This window comes from Ciconia boyciana, chromosome 10, assembly GCF_034638445.1.
Source record: "Ciconia boyciana chromosome 10, ASM3463844v1, whole genome shotgun sequence".
Taxonomy (NCBI): Eukaryota; Metazoa; Chordata; class Aves; order Ciconiiformes; family Ciconiidae; genus Ciconia; species Ciconia boyciana.
Genome location: NC_132943.1, coordinates 24607232 through 24627693, shown reverse-complemented (window position 1 = coordinate 24627693; position 20462 = coordinate 24607232).

The window sequence follows — 20462 nt, the reverse complement described above, 5'->3', positions numbered from 1 at the left end:
GGCAACAGAGGAAAGAGCATGACTGGGCTTGTTTGAAAGCATTACAGTCAGAGGAAGGTACCTTGGCTCATAGACTAATTGGAAGCAAGAGCTGACCTTTTGATATTGAACATGAGAGGGTCAGTGGTGAGCGGATAGGCCACAAAGGGCTTTGAAAGTCAAGACAAGTCATTTGTGTCTAATTCGACTGAGAAGGCTACAGAGAACCAGACCTAGGGAGGGGAAAGGGAAGGAGATTTGTGTCAAGATCTTGAGAGAGAGAGGGCTGAGACTGGAGGCGGGAGAGGGAGTTGGGAGAGCAGGGGAAGTTGCTGGACAATCTACCTTAGATCAGCGACAGCAATGAAAGGGGGAGGGAGGATGGGATGTTTGAAGCAACCTTCGTATGAATGAAAGCTTGACAGAAATGGCAGCAGTTTCTGAATTATTATAATATATTCCAAAGACATGCCAATTCAGGAGTTCACAATGCAGCTGTTGTTTCTGAGGGAATGAGAAATTATTTTACCAATTTATGCAAAGGACTATTAAAAAGGTGGCAGACGAAGAAAAAATATCTACATAAAAAGGAAAGTTAATTGCTCCATAAAATGACTCACTGAGTGGTTCAAAAATCTTCTCATGCATAAATATCAAAGTTTTACTGTTTGGGTATTTTTTGTTTGGTTCCTTCATACTGAAAGAGTAATTCTCACAGGCCAGTATCTCCAGAAATAGTAGTAGTTGCATAATTGGATGTTATGAAACAAAGCAGATATCTCTTGGTTTTAGCTTAACTGGAAAGTTATAGGAACTGAAAAAAGGATTTTCATTTCTGTTTGCTGGATTTACCCATGGACATTTGTTCAAAGTACTCATTATGTGCCTAACCTTCACTTTACCTTTGGGACTATCAGGGGCATAACTTTGGCTGAGCATGGATCTCTTGTCAACAACAACAACAACAACAACAAATTTTCAAACTTATTGCCCTTGTAAATTGCCAGGCTAAAGTAATACAGGTTGTGGGCACTGGACTTCTGGTACGCTATACTAATAAATGGCCACTATAATCATCCACCAGTTCCCTGTGGATTTTTCTGTCAGTTTATTCTGTTTTTCATACGACCATGTATGAAGACAATTCTGAAAATGCACATTACTGCCTCCAAATCATGGCTGTGGCTGGCAGTGTTCTGTACAGTAGAATATGTACTTTATGATCCCAGCACTCTCTTACTGTTGCCGTTGCACAACGTGCTTGTTTTGATGATGTCCAAAAGTCCAGTGAAACACAGGCTCCATTCTGATGGGTGATGTGCAGATGTGGAACAAAAATGATGCTGGTTTTGTGGCAACTGTCTAATTGTTCATTTTAGCATGGAGGCTGATTTCAAAGCAATGTTCTGCAAAGAATCCATCACCGACAGAATTTGCGGGGGTGCCTTTTATACATGTAGGTGGCTTGTAACAAATCACAGACTTGTTCTTTTATTTCAAAACCAGCAGCTGGATGTTGTAGTTAGGCAGTTGTCTATAAATCCTAGCTCATCATCAGCTCCAAACAGGAGAGCAGTTTTCCTGAGGGGGTGGATGAGCTAGCTGCCAGACTTGGGAGAAACCAGGAGTGGGGACTTGGATACCCTTAGGCTTTCACGTGCATCTTACATACATGCAAGCATATTTGCTTTCCAACTTCTAGCTTGGAATTTGGATGAGGATGTTCCTCTAGGTAGATGGGAAACACAAAAGCATTGTAAATAGCACGAGGTCCCCTATATTTATATTTGTTTATGTTTGTATTTCTAGTGTTTATGGCTGGGTGTATTTGGGTTGGACGTGCTCCATATAGAGGTTTGCTTGTGGGCTGGTTCTAGAGACAATGGTTTTATTTTGGTGGATGATTTATACGTATTGTGTCATAGCACCTCATATTTGCAGGAAACTTTATTCTAGCTAAGTTTAAGACAAGCCGTAGACTGTGTCATAATACAGGAGTGATTCGGTCAGCATTGCCTCCAAGGTGTTGCCCACAAACAAGAGGAGACAAATTCCCTTCCTAAATGAGGTGGGTTTATGTGCCACAAGCATGACGACACTGTTAAAAATCAAGGAACAAATTATGTTCTTCAACTGCCAGAAGTGCCCAGTCCAGTGCAGCTCCCTTTGTTCTCATTCCAGTGATCCTCCTTCACTCCCCTGTAGCAAATCAGGATGAGTGGCTGCCCAACCTAGCTGATTTTTTTTTTTTTTTCTTTCTTGTCCCTCCTTGTGCCTCTCATCTGATTTCCTAGATCCACAATACTAACTTCCCCCTGCTGTCTTTGCCTCTCAGAATAACCTATCTGTCTGGTTCTGTTTCACTGCTTTAGCATCCCACACATTTATTCACTCAGTCCCATGCAATACCCCATTGACTACCTCAGCCCTCTACGCAAACTTATCTTCTTATGCTTTCTTGACACTTCAGTGACCAGGATTTAAAAAAAACCAAAACAAACAAAAAATCTGTGCAAGATTCTTCATTTTTTCCTACTGTGCTTAGTTTCAGAAACTGGAACAACTATTTGGTCTTTCATCTTTGCTCAAGACCAATTTTAATTAAATAGGTTTTCTATAGTAGCAAACAAACAATTTTTTTCTGACCAGCCCTCTTCTCCCTGTTCCATAAGGAATCCTGCATGCTTATCCTGCCTTAAATTGTGCACATGAACACAGTGAAAACTTGTTTGTTTTAAAGACATTGTCCTTGATGGCCCCACTTATTACTCTGCTTTTCCTTGGCCTTTCATACCAAGTCTTGGTGCCCCTTTTAATCTATGTACTCTATATAAAAAAAATCTAAATATATTTTCATGTAAATTTTCTTCTATCAATTTGTTAAACAAGCAGAAACTTCTAAAAATAACGACAAAGAACTGACCTTTATAGAGGGTGTGACATCTTTTTGTTACATCTCATGATATCAGTAATTTCTGATAAGCGCAGCTCAGGAACAGTTTGAGTAACACTGCACACTCTCATAATTTTAATTGTTAATTCAAGTAAATTGTAGATACCAATCTATCCAAATTCTTTGACATGTATTTTGCAAGGGCTGTCTGCCCACTGTCCTCTTATTTTGTGATCTTAGCTGGTTTTCATGATGCTGAAAAATAAATTTCTGGTCACACTTTATTTTTTTAAAACAGAATACACTTTTCATGTCACATTTTAAAAATGCTTCCCCTCAAGAGTCCTCTGCTGTCAAAGGCTTATAAAGAATTAAAAGGTGGGATAGCTGGGTTTAATTTATGAGGGTAGAACAATTTAGCACAAAATCTCCTTTTTCTTAGTAACTTATGAATTAGAATTATGAAATAAAATGTCCCCAAAGGTGTCTATACACCAGTTTGCAAGGAGAACATACTCTGCTATATAAAGAGAAGAGATATCATATTAAAGAACTGAGGCTTGGAACATCTGAGTGCTCTTTAATGTTATTTACTCATTGTTGGCTTGAAATCAGTGATAGAAACGCTTTAAATGCAATAGTGAAGAATTGGGCCCTGAGAGACATTGTAGTAACAAATTACTCCTCTCTTTCCTCCTCAGTTATCTCCATCTGTGAAATGGGAATAGCCTGTTTGTCACAGCACGCTTGTAAGACATAATTCATTAATGCCTGTGAAATGGTTTGAGAACATCGAATGGAAGTCTCTGTTCAAGTGTCAGGTATTATTAGCTCTGAAATGAAAGCTATTTTATATTGCTGCATCAGGAGCTACTTGAAGTCTCTTATTCTATACAAATAACAAGTGGTACATGAGTGATATTTCTTTTGGCTTAATAGGATAGTCTATCCACAGTGCTGAAGGAATGGTTTGTGCTGGTAAAATGACATTAGGGAGCGCTGCTAACACACTGAGCAAAGTCACCCATTCCGGAAATGTTTTGATTTGGGGAGTCAGAGAAGCAGGAAAGAAAGAAGGTAAATGAGAAAAGAAAGGCAAGAAGAGGATGATTGGGGCAGGAGGGAGGAGAATGGGGTGTGGGAAAGGAGGAAGGCAGGCAGAGCAGGGCAGATAACCTGAAAAAAAAAGACAAGGAGGAAAAGGGGAAAGAAATGTAAAACGTGACTTTTTAATTAAAATAAAAAGGCAGTTGGATGTGTTTATTGCAAAAAACCCACAACTTAGAAAAACAAGGCTGTAATGCCATCTTGGGGTTTCTGGTGACATCTCAATCCAGCAGAGCTCTGCTCATTTGGTTTGTGAATGTCAGCAGAAACCCCTTGATGCCATTGAGGCTCACAGTTGCCTCTCATTGATTCTGTATTATTTCAACAGTGGAAAAATAACACCTTTATTTTCACAGCCAAAGTATCTCACACTGTGATAGAAATGTACATGGGCTTATTGAATATCATCTCTGTTCATTTTTATCTAACTTCTGTGTTATCACTATGGATTAGAAAGATATGTGTTCTTTTATGGCTATCATGTGAAAGACTATTTGTCAAATATACCATAGTCCAAGTCTTTATTAGGCTAAGGGATATAAACTATTCTGTCCAGCTGTCGTCTTCTGTTTATTATTTTAAACTCACCTTATCATTACAAATATTACCCCAAACAAGCCTCTTATTGATCCTTCTGACATGTTGTATACATTTTTCTCATATTTCACAGACAGGATAATCAAATCAGAGTAAAGCCTCTTTTGTGAAATGAGTGAGAATATGCACAATTTGGTCATGAGTATGTATAAAATGTATTGGAACTTTGAGCCCAACTATGTAACATGTGGAAAGTCTTTAAATTTTGCTGAAAGAGGTTCAGAGGTGACATCAGAGACCAAGTGGTATGTTGTCTCTGGATCTCCAAAGAGTTCAGGTAAATAGGAAACAATGCCATTGTAAAATGTACAGCCTGAACTACACTATACTGTGCACAAGTCACAAAAATTCCATCAATTAATTGCATGAAAGTAAATTTCACTGTCTGTGATGACAGTGGAAAAGACCAACAGTTAAATTATAGAAAATTGAAATGTTATTCTATACAGAATGGTCCTAAAATAGATTTGCTTATCATTGAGAAATATTCAAATAATCACAACTTTCAGTAGGAGTTTTTTCATTAGAAACAGCAAAATTCTGAAGAAGAATTTTGTAAGAGTGTTTTATGTTATGGTAACTGAGCTGATATTTTTTTGTGCCTTAGAAAATAATTTTGTGACTGAGCTGAGTTCACATACACCAAAACCTTGCCTAACAATCATCTGCCTATCTAGTCTGGGCCAAAATCCCTTTAGTGGTGAGAATTCCACCACCTTCTAATCTAGGTTGGACATGTGCTTCTCTGTCCTTACAGCTAAGAAACCTTTTCCCAATTTCTCAGCTAAATCTTCATGGCTTAAGACTGAAATGGTTATTTCTTGTCCTGCTTGTGGTGGACATGGAGAAAACTGATCACTGGCCTAACCATAACATCTTTCTGCATAAGTGAAGACATCATCATACTCTCATCTCTTTTCTAAATATTATTCTCAGTCTTTCCCCACTGGTCATGTTTACTAAATTGTTCTAATTTTTTGTTGCTCTTCCATGGATTTTCTTTCACTTGTCAATACAACTTTTGAACAGTGATGCCAAAAACTAGCCATCATTTCTCTTGCTTGAGACCTTGTACGTATTGCATAGATGACCTCTGGTGTCCTGCTCAGATCCTGCTGCTGAGACATCCCAGAATCATGCTTTGTGTTTTTCCCAGTTCCATCTCACTGATGACCCACACTCTGCCTTCGGCCTTCTCCACCCTGTGGTACTGAGCTGCAGTGCTCCTGTCTGTCCAGGTATTCTTTATTTTGGGTTTGTATATCTGATACTTGCTACTTAAGTACAGAACTTATTTTTGATACCACAACCCCAAAACTTCTTGCACTGGGTGAGAATTTTGAATACACAGGCACTACATGTTCTGGCTGAGGGTATGCATTCAGTTCTGTGAATTGCCTTGAAACCCTATTAGTGCAGTAGAGGGCTCTTATTATTAATCTTAAATAAATTTTTATATATTACCTCACATTTTGGGGAAAAAAACCAACTTGATTCCAGAATTTTAAAATTATTCTTAATTTTCTTTTTTCTTAGCAATAAGCACTTTATTCTAACAGCCTTTAATTATCAAAACTTTATTGGAAACATCAAGAGTTATGTGTAGATACACTTGACCTGGAGTGAAGTATCAGGAGTTTTTAAACATTTAACTTATAGTGTATATTAGTATGAAACTAAGTTGAGCAGAACCCATTAATGTCACAGTGATCGGTTACCAATGGAAATAAATAATTCATGATGAAGGGAATTAGTCTAATTAGCAGGCAGTTTGAGTCCTTTGATAAAACCCAGCTCTAATTCCGTGAAGGGCAGGAAGTGCTGTCATCAGTCAGCCCTGAAAAGATTAGCATCTATTATGAATGAGGTTAGACACCCTAGTGAAGTCATGTGTGTCCTGGAGACAAACTTAATATGTTCCAGAATGGGACACAGTTTGTCTCACCAACACATCATGATTCCTACTGGGCTATTGTATGTAATAACAAGCAAAGATCAGTGCTCCTTCCTATCATTCTCCCCCTGTCCATCATCCTGACAACTGTGCAAATACATTTTCCATGCAAAGCAGGGAATGTGCCCTGAATACTTGTAAAATTGCACGAGATGTCAAAGAAAATATGTTACCTTTTCTCAGCAACCTGAAAACAAACAAACCAAAATACCAGTGTGGAAAGATGGTTTAAAAACATATCTGGTAAATATATGGGGTGTAGAGGAAGTTTTGAAGCACATTGTATCAGTTTTGAAGCACATTGATTCCATTTGAAAACACTATTGCCATTTGTCATAAGATGCATTGATAAAGCTATAGACGTAGCTATGAATGATAGAAAGGTTTTAAAATAACTGGTGATGCTATAAGCTTATAGTATTGGATGGATATATAGAAGTAACATCCTGGAAAATTGTCTTAAATTCTGGAAGTATGGCCTTAAAAAAAGGCAAAGTTTCTTTGTGTTATGTATTTTCATTTAGAAATGTTAACTGGTTCATTTGAGGAGAGTAGCTGTGAGCTGTGCAAGCTTCACAGTTTTGTACTACATGCTGACGCAACATCAGCTGTGTTTCCATTTTTGCTTATGAGCCTTTTGAAATTATATGTTTCCGTTTTGCAATTTGATGCAATAATGAAGAAACTCCACATTTGTATGTTATTGTATTGCCTGTTTTTATTGTAGGAAATTAATTGCTCCTTTTATTTATGTTATTAAGGGGGGAGAAAACAATTTTGCAGTATTTTATCATTTGCTGTAATAATTATCATACTAGTAATACAACGGAAGCCTTAGAAACAGAGTATATTATGTTCAAATGTCTGAACGGCACTTAATATGCTGACACTTGTGGCTGGGGAATGTTGGTCTTCAAAGTACATTGAAAAAGGTAACAATAGGTTACTAATAATGTCCCTGATGAGCTTAAGATGATTTATAATATAGAAATGAAGAGGAAAAGAGCAAGTGTAGTCAACACAAGAAATTATTTTCATAGAAACAGAACAATATAGCAACTCAGCTGTCCAAATACTAAATGACAGTGGCGCGCTGATACTGCAGAGAGTGCCAGAATCAAGTGCCACACTAACTTCAAGTAGATTCCTAGATGAAGTTAAAAAAATAGTGACCTTCTCTGGAGGGTTTATTGCTCTGAGTTCCTCGAAGAAAGAAGATACACAAGGTAGTCGACCTTGATTTGTTCATTTTTGTCTTGAATTTGCTGGCTAGTAAAAGTCAGGACAAAACTTAGCTGTATGAGCATTTTGGGGGTTTGAGTCTATCATCTCTATGTGCCTCTTAAAAATGATCTGCAGTGTGGGTGTGCCTTGGGCTAGTGAATGGGTTAATTCAGCTCATTAAAATGGATTTATTTATACATGTGTGTGAAGAGGTGCACACTATAACCACTATTTTTATCACTATGTTGGTGGGGGCATGGTGCTTGGAAGCAGAAAAGCATTGTTCTGGAAAACTTGCAGTATTAGATGCCAGTTTAGGCAACTAACCACATGTACCCTGAAGTCACAGAAGACAATTAGAGAAAACAGGGAAAAGATTGTAACAAAAATATGATTTTGTCAAATCTCTCAAGGTCCTTAACCAGCCACCTAGCTTTGGCTATTGTCACAATATCCAGGGGCTTCTTGTATAATTCACTGGTATATGTTAAGTCCTCCACGGAGCTCACAGACTGGCTGGTACACTTTTTTCAGGTTAAAAAGGCTGCTGAGTGTAAACGTAAGAATTTATCAAAACATCATTTGTTCTGTATATCCCAGTAATACTTGTCCCAGGTCATACTTTGGTAGTATCCGCTAGAGAGAGAAGTAGAGCAATGAATTCCTTCTTCCAAAAGCTCTCCTTCTGTCCTTTCCTGTCTTGTCTAAGGAAGGCTGAAGTGCCTCAACAACAGATACTTTGCCTTTTTTGTCTGTGAAGTGCAATATACTTTTCAGCAGCTATTGTTTTTTCCAGAGTATTCCCTTCAGAATTCATAGGGTGAAGCACAAGGACAGGGTGAGGCTTAGTAGTCAAAGGCTGGTTACGTCCAGCTTTGCTCTGCAGCTCTGTGTGAGGTTTCCACTGGGCACTGCGTGGCCTCACGTTGGTGGGCTTGAGTCACAGAATCATAGAATGGTTTGGGTTGGGAGGGACCTTAGGTCATCTAGTCCAACTCCCCTGCAATGAGCAGGGACATCTTCAACTAGATCAGGTCATCATGGACAAGTCCAGCCCTTTCAGTCAATAAATCATGAGTAGTTATACAGCTCAGCTATATTCCCACTGAACAAAGATACATACTCAAGTGCAACCAGAGTATAAGTTCTTAATCTGCTGATTTTCCTTGAACGATGTGTTTAAACAGTACCCTATTCTTATTTTCTGTTTGTTCTGCTTTCAGTACCAGGAAGGTGACACTGGGAAACGGCTAACCACACAGCATTTCTGACTCTTATAGTGTACTTGCATTGCTACATTCCTGTAACAAAATCCAAGTTCTTATCTACTGGGACAGATGGAGTCACTGTGCCAGTAAGGAAAACTAGGGAGGTCACAGTAGTTCCCGCAGCGTGTGACAAAGAGGGCACACACCTCAGGCTGCTGTGCCTCTATGGAGCTGCTCTTTCACGTCGTACTGAAAAGGTGAATTCTTCAGGACTTTGATATTTTAAACACCAGCAAGCTAGTGAAAGAAGACCCTTTCACTGAGGCACTCTTTATCTCGGCAGCTGTCTCACCTGTCCCCTCACTGAGGCATCCTTATGGGATATCATCCATTAATCAATTCTTCTCCTTCCTGCTATTTTGTAACCAGTGTTTACATGTATCATCCTGTGTCTCTATTGTCCTTAATCCTCAATCGCATCCTTCCACAACACCAATACAGTGAGATATTGGACACGTCATCCACATTCACAACTAAATCTATAACACACTGAACCATTTTCAAGGCTTACAAAAGTGGGTGTAACAGCCCTAAATTAGTCCATTCTCATTAACTATTGATCACACTTTTAATCTGTTCTTGCTGCATGTTTTATTCAGGGGCTCTTGTCATGCGTATCAATGTAAGCCATCTCTTTTGTAAATAAAGGACTGTTCAGATCTTCTTGTAAATAACAACACAGAGGTAAAATTGTCTTCATGAATATAACACATTGGTGAAACGTTCATTCTCAGGTATGTCTTTGATTCACGATGCTTGTAATAGACTGTTATTTAAACCAACTGCTGCCTATTGTCCCCATCTCAGATCAGCTTGTGTTCTCAAATACCTGCTAAAGAACATTAGATATTGGCTACTTCTACTGAACAGAAACATGAAGCAGAAAAATGTATGTCCCTCAGTTTCCCAATTCACCATGAAATAATTCATCATCTTTTTTCTGCTAGTAATGTAAATTCAGATGCTGCAACTCTCATTCAAAAAGTTTTCTTTACTTCTTAGAGTGCAATGAAGAATAGCAGAGAAAGGAGAAAATATACAGATTAAAGTAATGTCATGCTATGCCCTGGTTTTACCATATGTTTATCTGCATCAAACCAACCAAAGTTTACTTTGTGTAGATAGAGCAATAGGATGGAAAGGGACTGAAGTAAGGTTATAGGAATTTTCATCAGGAAAGCATTCAATTTTAAGGGCATTGCTGGAAGCATATAAAGCTGAGCGCATAGCAGCATGAGAGGCAGGAGAAGGAAGGGATCATGGAGGCTAATATTGCAAAGACATAGATAAAACAGTGGGATGTGAAGTCAGTAGCATACACTGAAGGAGCTATCCTGAGCCCCATTAAAAAGAAGCTGGAACTTGAGCTAGACAGAAAAATGGTGAGGCAGCTGAGTCTTTGAAACAATATTGAGAAATAAGACTTCTGGCATTAGAGGCAAATGAACTTTTTGCTGCCTTAGTTCTAACTGATTGTACTTCATACCATGTCCTGCCTGTCATCACTGGGTTTGCAGATTAAAAACACAGCTCATACACTGCATACAGGGCGCAGAGTATACTAGTATGTATATGTATAACTGATGCATGTATGTAGTGTATACTCTACATACAGGGAGCATTTCCTGTCTTTTGAACAGAAAGGAAGCCCTGGTTAAATGGAGAGAGAAATGTAGACACTCTCTCTACTGCACCCCTTGTGACCCAAGAGGAGGAAACAGATTTGCCATCAGTTTAACAGCCCAAGGCACTCCTATGGCAAGTCTGCAGTCCTTATCAATGGGAGGTTCTTGTTCATCCAGCAACGTGAAGTCTGGTGTAAATAGCTACAGTAAATTAAGCTCTTATGAGAAGTTTTTAATTAAATAATCTTTTATATTTATTTGCTGATGATTTTCTCAATTTCTGTTTTTTCTTTTTTCAGCTCCAGCTCTTTCCCTGACAATGCCTCACGCTCTCTTCTCTGCTGCTGCTTTTCCTCAGACTCACAGCATCACCCAGAACCTCCTGAGAGTGCCACCAGAAGAGGCAGCAGTGAGAACTCACTGGTGGGTTCACTGGTGGGCTCTTTCAGTTACTGCACTCAAATATCAGGTTCTTGTCTGCATTTGTCATAAAGAAATGAAAAGAATAGGAATTGGTGCTTATGTTTATCAGTTGAACTCAAATCACACTTGGCTCAATTATAAAATATGCAGCCTCTCTGATACACAGCACACTGCAATATTTTGATAGAACTCTGTTTGTCAAGGTGTTTGTGTCCAAACTGAGTAACAACCTGACCTTTCCTATAATATCATCTGTATGAATGCAAATTGTATTTTACCAATGCACCAAAATTTTGAAGCTAACAAACCTTCTCTGAGCAGTGTACTGTAACTTCTGTTCCATAATTAAACCAGAATCCCTCTCCTGGACAGGTTCACTCAGCCCTGCCTTTCTTTGAGTAATACACCTTCAGACCAGTGCCTTGTTTTGATGTATTACAATGATAGACTGAAGAGTTCATGTAATATATCATCACAGTCAGCTGTTGCTGGACGCCAAGGATTGAGAGACGGAGCCAGCTGTTTTTCTGATGTGTTCTGGTAATGCATCACCAGGTGATGGAAACTGATAATGTATTACTACAAAATGCCACCACCCAGAAAAGAAAGAGTCCAGAGGTGCAGGTTCTGTATAATGAGGCATTCAAAGTATGAAACAGGGCTGCAAACTCCTGGAACAAGATGTTGGTAATAAATCAGCTTTCTATACTGTTACATTAGCAATGTGGCTACACAGGTACACAGACACTGTTGTGTGTAGTCTGATTTCCTATGCCTCTTTATGATGCTGCTTTTGTGTAGATCAAAGATAACCCTAGCAGCAGTTTTACCTTCACTTCTCTTACAACTAAACAGTTCACAATGCAAGCAACCCACAACAAAGGACAGGGCAGAGTTATATTGTCTCAACAAATTCAAAGAGTTGGGATTCCTCCTCGGTTTGGAGTACCATTAGAGCCACTCAGATGCCTTTTTTTTTTTAGTAAACTGAGCCCATCTGTGCCAATAGCAGTACTCTTCCCCTTTGCCCTTGATGGGAGTACTGCATCCCAGAGGGGCGGAATGGGCTGGCCCAGAGCACTGCAGTTGTGATTGACTTTTCCTGCAGGTTGACTGAAGACAAGGAAGGCTCCTTTGGCCATCTCTTCATCCCCTCTCTGTTCATCTTTCCCCTGCCAGAGTCAAGCCAAGCAGTAACTGATCCCCAGTTATTAACATCAATTAAAAAGAAAATTAGGTAGCAATTCTGAACATTTGCCTGCAAAACTCTATCTCCTTGATAAAGCAGGATTGTGTATGTGTAAAAATATTTCCTCTGAATTTACTTTTAACCCCAGGGCAAATATGGGAAAACAGAAAAACTGGAAAATTATTTTTTAAAATCATGAGCTACATCTCTACCGGTAGCTCTTCCAAATACTTCTTTTTTGTTAAATGCAGTACTGTTTATAACTTTGTATGTGTAAACCTCATTATATCTTTGGCAAACCCTTGAAGATAAATAGGTCCTGCCATCAAACTTTACTCTTTATTTATGGAAGGTTTACACTGCAAACAAAGGCTTAAGTATATTTTACTAACAGTAGGTATACTTTTCTGTCTGTAGTCAGATATTATAAAATCATGGGACTACAAGACTTTAAATATGGTTTTGCAGCATGTGATTCTGAGTCAAAAATATTCCAGTCTCATATATACAAAGGTCCATACCAGTACAACTCACTCTGATAGCTCAAATTTAATCCAACATTTTTGAAGAGAAGCTTTGCCTGGCAGACTTCATATTGGATCAGGTAGTTTCACAGCCTATCCTTTCATAGTCACCACAAGGCTAGCATAAATATTGTGTCATGTGCTGTGACTTACTCTGCAGCACAGTGATTGTGTGGTCATGTCTGATCCATTGCCAGTACTGTCATTTATTCTCTTCATCTTTGGTACTCCAAGGAGCTGTGTGTTTTCAACCCCTGCCTGCCTTTCATCTCAAAGCTGATGCTTAGCGCTTTGCAAGGGCAAGTTCCATAGAATCACATCTGTAATTTGTTTCCTGCAGTTGATTGTGGGTGCAAAACTCCAAGTGCAAATGATCTCAATAACCCACCAAAGATTTCTTGATTTTAAAAACAGAAACATAAGAATTTTCTGTGCTTGCTTTTTCAGACCACCTCATTTCGTCCCCAAGATTATATACATGATTGGCAATCAATCTTGAAGCATCACAGAAACATTTTACTCGGTCTTAACTGCTCATCTTTTATTTTACTTTTATTTTTAAAGTATTTTTGCTTTTTCTTTAAACATTCTGGCTAACGTGTATATAGAGCAAAAGTTCACATATCAGGAGTTATGCTTGCAAGGGACCGGTGGAGAGTGTCAGGCACGCGTTCCCTCTGTGACACCATTTTGTCACAGTTAAATAATGATCATTAATATCTCCTTGAATGAGACTTCATGGAAATTGTAGTTCTGAACATGCAATCAGCTCATTTATGGCCTAACAAGTGTTGCCCTAAGCCAGCAGTTGACTGACACTCAACCGTTTTTGTAAAATTCACCTTATCTGCTACTACTAGACACTGAGGTGGCACTTTCTTTTCTAATTTTCAGCACACAACAAGCATCTCATCTGCATTCTGTGTATGGAAAAAACAGAAAATTTGTAGTTAGCTGTCCTCATAAATTTGGACAATATGACAAGTTTCTAATCCATGTAATTGTTTAAGATTATTACAATGATAATTATTGTGCTGATAACAACACATTATTTCAGCTGACAATACATTAGTTCCATAGGGAGAGAAACTGTAAGGCCAATGGATTTATCTTGATAACAAAATGGATTACTATTAACTATGATTGTGATTTTTCCATCCATGCACAAAGAAATCTCCCATTGAGTTCATTGTCTTTTGACTGACTGCTGGTAAGAGTTTTCTCTACTTATACATAACAGGACTGGATCCTGAACTAGTACGATATCGTTATTGTTATTCTGCTATTGTCTAGACAAGCTCCAAGAGCCTATACCTTTTATTAGCACTGTAGGAGTAGGACTTCTGGCTTTGAAAATACCTCTAACAAATTATGAAATGCAAGACAAATAAGGGATTAAAAGAACTGTGAATCTATTAGGATTTTACAGAGTAGATTCATAAATGAGAACAACAAATCTTAATCTAACTACTCTTTCCTGTATGTAGCAGCATAGAAGAGATGGCTCTACATCCATGATCTGCCACCACTAAACCAGAGCTTTCGCTATACTGGTGATACAAACTTTGGACATTACAGCTCCAGCTTCTGATTATGATTTTGGGCTGTAGCAAGTAATATCTTTTACCTGTGATTTTATTCTCATTCTGAAAAGTATCTAAGGACACTTGATCAAGAGAAGGATCTTTCATAATAATAATGTTTTTGTAGGAAAGCAAATGTAGAGAACTGTATTGTTAAAAATCTTCAGCCCAAGTGTCTTCAAAGAGCTTTGGATCAGACCCTGAGTCTTTACTTAATACTTACTTACCAAAACTGTTATAATAAAAAACTGTTAAAAATCCATACATGTTTTGTTTAGTTCATCTGCTTCATCTCTCTCCTGTATGTTTCTCACTGTACTGTGCTGGTTTTCTTACTTTGTCTTTACAGCATACCTTTTTTTAAAAAAAAAAAAAATTAATTAATCCAGGTCAAGAATATTATAAAATTCTTTGGAAATTTTGATAATTGTCATGGACATTTATTTGCTAAAAAATACCTTTGACACCACAGGACTAACATTAATATGCAAATCAGTGGACTATAAAATTCATTTTGGTGCCTCCAAGGCAGTATTTTTATAAATACAGAAACATAATCATGCATCCTCCAGAGGACTAAAAATAATTATACAAATTTACAACAAAGCCCAAGGCAGTGTCTCCTTTTAACTGTCTGTTTTTAATATCATTTAAATCTTGTTAAAACTTAATTACCAATTCTCTTCTGTAATAATTTAGGTGGAAGAGCTGAGGTCTAAGCTTGCTGTTTGAGAGAGAGAACTTCATCAGAGAAACAAAGACACCAAGGCACAGACTGACAAAATAGGATAGTGCACAGAAAAAACTTGATAAAGGAAAAGTCATTGCAGATTATAATGAAGAACAGAATATACATGCATCTATTAACATCCACATAAAGTGGAACTGAGCTGATGTCTTGTATGATGGTAATATAAATACGCCAGCGTATATAAACATAAATATAATATTTACATGTACACATACATACTTACATATATGTGGTGATTTATTCATTCATACTCATATAGCTCATACTGATATAGCTCAAGCTGTATCCCCCTGGAAGGGGAGTTGCAGGACCAATGCTTTCATCCGCTGTCCCTGTTCCCCAGCTGTTCTCTGTCTGGGAGATGGTGGCTGCTCAGAGCAGCTGTAAAAGTGAGTAGCTCTAAGTTCAAAGCTGGCCTGGCTACAGGGTTTAGGCAATGTGTGGAATAGGCACATTTTATGGGGAATTTCTATTGTTCAAATACCTGTGGATCCATGTTTATTGTCTAAGGCTGCACTTCCGAACAAGATAATCTGTTCTGTTTCTCCATGGCTGATAGAAATGGGTACAATGGCAACTCTACCTCTGTATCAGAGGTATGAGGTCAGGGAGAGGGCCTCAGCTTTGTACCCCAAATAAAGCACCTGGTAAGCAATTGAAAATAAATGTTGCACTGTCAAAACTTGCTTCTTTGGGCTGATTTACAGAAGATTCTGTACCTGTTACTTATTTATGTGTTTGTCCAAAGATCCCAGCAATGTCTTTTCTCTTTACATTAAAGATAAAGCAGACAGTAGAGCATACAGCTTCTCTGCACTGTGGTGCTGCCCCCCATCCCCTCCTCTTCCCCCTAGTTTTACCTTTGCTGCCAAGAAAGATGAGGAATCTAGAAAAGAGGGTAGCTACTTGATTTCCTCCATCAGTAATACACATCCTATCGACATGGAGACTGCTGCCTCAGGTCTTTCCTTTGTGTCATGTTTGCCAGCTAGTGTTTAGTAACAAGTGTCACTGTCTGCTCCTCTGCTTTGAACTAGAACACATTTCTGTTAGCCTTCACATGCAACTGAAAGCAGCTTTGCATTGATTTAATTCACCCTTTTTAGTATGACCATACTCACAATGAGGGATGTGCATCCAAACTTCCAGCTATTGCACAATTGCCACTGGGCATAAATTCAAGTGATTTGGCACAGCATCTGGTTGGGAATCAATTCCCATTGGTTCATTCTGTCCAGTGCATGCATTCCCTTTGATTGAAATGCCAGGCATTTGTTAGCATAACTGATGCTGGTGACAGTCATCCTCATACCACTTCTCTGCGCTTTCAGATTGCGTATTCATTGAGTGTTAATGGAAATAAGAGATGCAAAATATTAGAGAAGGCAGTGTGTTACAGATTTCACGTACTTGCCATATTGCATTAACAAATAACCTGTTCATTTGCAAATATACAAATTCATCATATTTGTGACTGACACTTTGTATGCCTCAATTTTTCCTAGAATGATAATGCTTAAATTTTAAGATGTCAAAATTATGGTTTTATTTAACTGCAGAGACTACTCACAAACCTTGTAGCTTTCATATAGAAATGGTATCCTTCAGAGCTAGAAGTATGGCATATATAATAAGCCTCTTTAATTTGTAAAACCTTGAAATTTAAATCAAGTGTTAAATAGGCTGTCATTTGCACCTGTGCAATTGAATTTGAAGTTGAGGGGTTTCCTGAGCTGGACTAGGTTGTAAATATGTTGGTTTCATTGGGCTGTAAATACATTTGCTTCTAATCATTGTTTGCCATGCAGCACAGCCACAGTGGGTGTGAAAACGTAGGTGTGATATTTTCCAGGTTGTTGCTAGTCAGGCAGAAGTTATGAAACAACAATAAGAGTCTGTAGATGACCTTGCTAAAGCTGATCCTGCTCTTAATGCAGAAAATGCTGCCTTGAATATTTTAAATACAATAATGTGTCTCTGTTTCTTGCTCTGACGTACAATGATTAGAATTTTTTCCCCCAGTTGTAAGTTCTGGATCTATACTTACAACTGAGCTTTGTAGTCTTGTTAGCTTTTAGGTAAACCTGATGGAGTTGAGAACTTTCCTGGACCTACTCGAGCTATAACCAATGTGACGCAGTACCGCAGGGCCTTGTGTCTCCAGGGGGAAAAGTCCAGAGGACTGAGGCTGGAAAACTGCAAAGATATACCTGGAGAAGGTAATTGAAAAAGTGATGTGAACACATGTAAGAAATGTGATTTATTTGAACAGTCCAACTAAATGAGGTTTTATTGTTAGGCACAGGTTATCTAGTGATATTTCAAGAAAATACCAAAGATCACAGAAATGGCAGGAGCTTGTAAAATTCCAAAAATGTTCCCAAGTTAATTGCAAGCCCCTTTGCCATCTTATTTCTGCAAAATGTGATGTATTTAAACATTGCCAAAGAATATGCTTCTTAAACATCAGCGTGTTTTTAGGAAACATAAAGGCTCCAAGATGTATGTCAAAACCCCAGATTCCCCAGATGGATGCCACAGAAAATCTTTCTCCAAAGAAGCTTCAGAAATTTCAGTCTTATATGTGCTATTAATGCAACTCCGTGACAGCTCTTGAGAGGGCTGTCGTTATCATGCTTGTTTGGACTTCATGTCAGATAACCACAGGCTGAAAACTCAGTGTTCAGCCTTGCTTGCTCTAATGTACTTTAGGTAGAGAGTCGTAAGAGGAGCCAACACCTACCCAACAGTGTACCCTGTTCTTGCCGTGCCTTGGAAGCCTGCAATCCCCAAATAACGCCCAGGTGTGAAAAGGCAAAAAAGCTCCCGTTTGCTTTGCTTGAGGCTTGGGAAATACTAACTTTTATCATTCTGCTGAGCAGTTGGTGACAGCAGTGCTGAAATGCCAAAGAGGTAGATAGCAGGTTTACAGCATGCCTGTTTACACTGCCTCGTCTCCTTTGTGCTGGATTCCTCTGTAGCACATCTTGTCCATTTGTCACTGAGAAATAAGATACAGTGACCAAGAGAAAGTTGCTTCAAGCAAAGGATTAATTTCATACCACATAAGAAAGATGTCTATTGATACTGCATGAGGGGAACACTTATCATGCTGATGAATTTTATGTACCTGATAGTGTCAGGCACCAAAGGTTCAGTTTCAACATTGCATCCTTTGCAACTCTTGCAAGCTCTGAGGCCCACTTAAGCACCAGCACATTTTAAAGTTGAAGCCTTGCTTCATGGGATGGCATGGGTAGATTGAATACTAGCTACTTTGTGTAAGGTTCCAATTCTCAGTTGTTCTGTAGTAGCTCTGATGAGATACAGAACAGAGAGTAAGGTTCCAAAGCCTTACAGTTGTTATATATCAATAGCTGTTAATTGTGGAGAGAAAAAGAATTTTTTCATTAATGCTAAATGGATCTTTAACATATAGATACTAAATTTCCTAGAAGTTAAAGAATTTTCTTTGTGCTCCATATCTCTGAAAGGGAAAGTGCATTTTCAGAAGCTTTAATGGGAGGAAAAATATCATGGATTTCTTTTCTAACTGCCAGGAGCAGTGTAACTGCACAACCGCTGCTGACGGGTTATGCTGAGAACAAGACTAGATGATGCACTGGATGCCTTCAGATGGGTGAAGTAACAGTTACTGTGAGTGGTGGTGTGACAGTCCCCAGCAGCAATACTGCAATCATAGTATAGCAGACTTACTGTGTCAAGGCTGTGTTCCAGCCTCCAGTCTCCGCTCTTTTCTCCAGTTACGTACTGCCTAGCCCAGGTTATCTAAAGTTAAATGATGGAAAAGTGTAAATCAAAAGAGTTCAAAATGCATATCAGGAAAAAAAGAGTTCAAAATGCACATCACTTCCCATCATATTAGACTGCAAAATTCTGCTCTGAGTTGGGAAGTAAACACACCAGCTATGCCTCTCTTTAATTTGGTGGTGTTGTAAAGGACAGAGTAATTACAAAATATGGTTCTGAGGTGAAGAAGATACTGATATACACTTCACAGATTGCTCTGTCCCCCTTGGTGCAATGGAAAATCAAAGGCTTATGATATTGGGCCTTACTGGTTTAAAATTGTTTGAGACAGGGGTGTGGGGGAACACATGTTTAGGTTTCAACCTCCCCAGATGTCATTATCCATATCTTTGAGAATATAACTCTAGTCTTCCAATAAAAGGAGTGACTGGAAATTTGCTGATGGCCATACAAAGTAACAACATACAGAAATTAAACAGTAAAATAATTGACTGCTATAGCTGACAATAAAACTGCTGAAAGCCTCAAAGGGGTATGAGTTTTTCAGCTGTCTGTCTTCCAGTATGCTTTAAGGCAGTGTCTCTGCAGGGCTGCACACACATTCTTCTGCAGAAGTCCCATGTGGGAATACAAAGCATGTCAGGAAACCCTATGTATGAAGACCATATCTTGACTACTGCATAGGTGGAGCTTTAGTTTATCCCGAGTTATTAATCATTAATAGTTTTGTAATCAGTTCTATCCCCAGGGATTATTCATACCACTACTTGGAAGACGCAGTTTGATCCATTGATCAATGAAGAAAATAAGACAAATCAAGTTGTTGCTTAAAATTAAGTTAATGATTGACCCACTGGAGTTAATACCTCATTTAGAGTAAACATTTAAAAGTTACATTTCTGCAAAGTAATGAATCTAAAATATTTTGTTACTTTGGTTTCTTACTGATTTGTTTCAGAAAAATAACAGTCCCTGGTGAATAAAAGAAATAAATTACTGCATGTTTCAAGTGGAGTTCAAGTTAGTAAATCAGTCATTAGTCCAATTAAATAATGTTTGTCTCCAGAGATGAATTGTTTCCCATATCCTGGAACAGCTAGAATATCCCTAGGATCACAGACATTTAAAACAGTGATTGCAAAACACATTATTGAGATATACAATATTTGCATAGTTTGCATGTAGAATGAAAGCTTTGTGTTATTTTTCTTTCTGAGGCTGTTTTTAGCAAATTGGTAGATTACCCAGAAGACTTGTTGAGATCAGAGAACAAGCCTGCATAAAAAGGTCATGCCTAATACTAAAGATATTCAGAACTGTGAGCTTAAAAAACCAGCATTATCAATTTGAAAATAGCAATAGGAGCCATGGGAAAATAGTATCCTGAAGTCAGTCTGAACATACAGATGTCAGTGGGAGTTGCTCATGCAAAGTAAAGGCCAGAAGTGAGTGTTATATGCTATATATTGACAGTCTTACTGAAGTAAAACTGCAATATTCCCCCAGGCTGTCCTTTAGAATTTGTAATTACTTTTTTCTTTTTAACAAACATAACAAAATAATGAAATATGTGA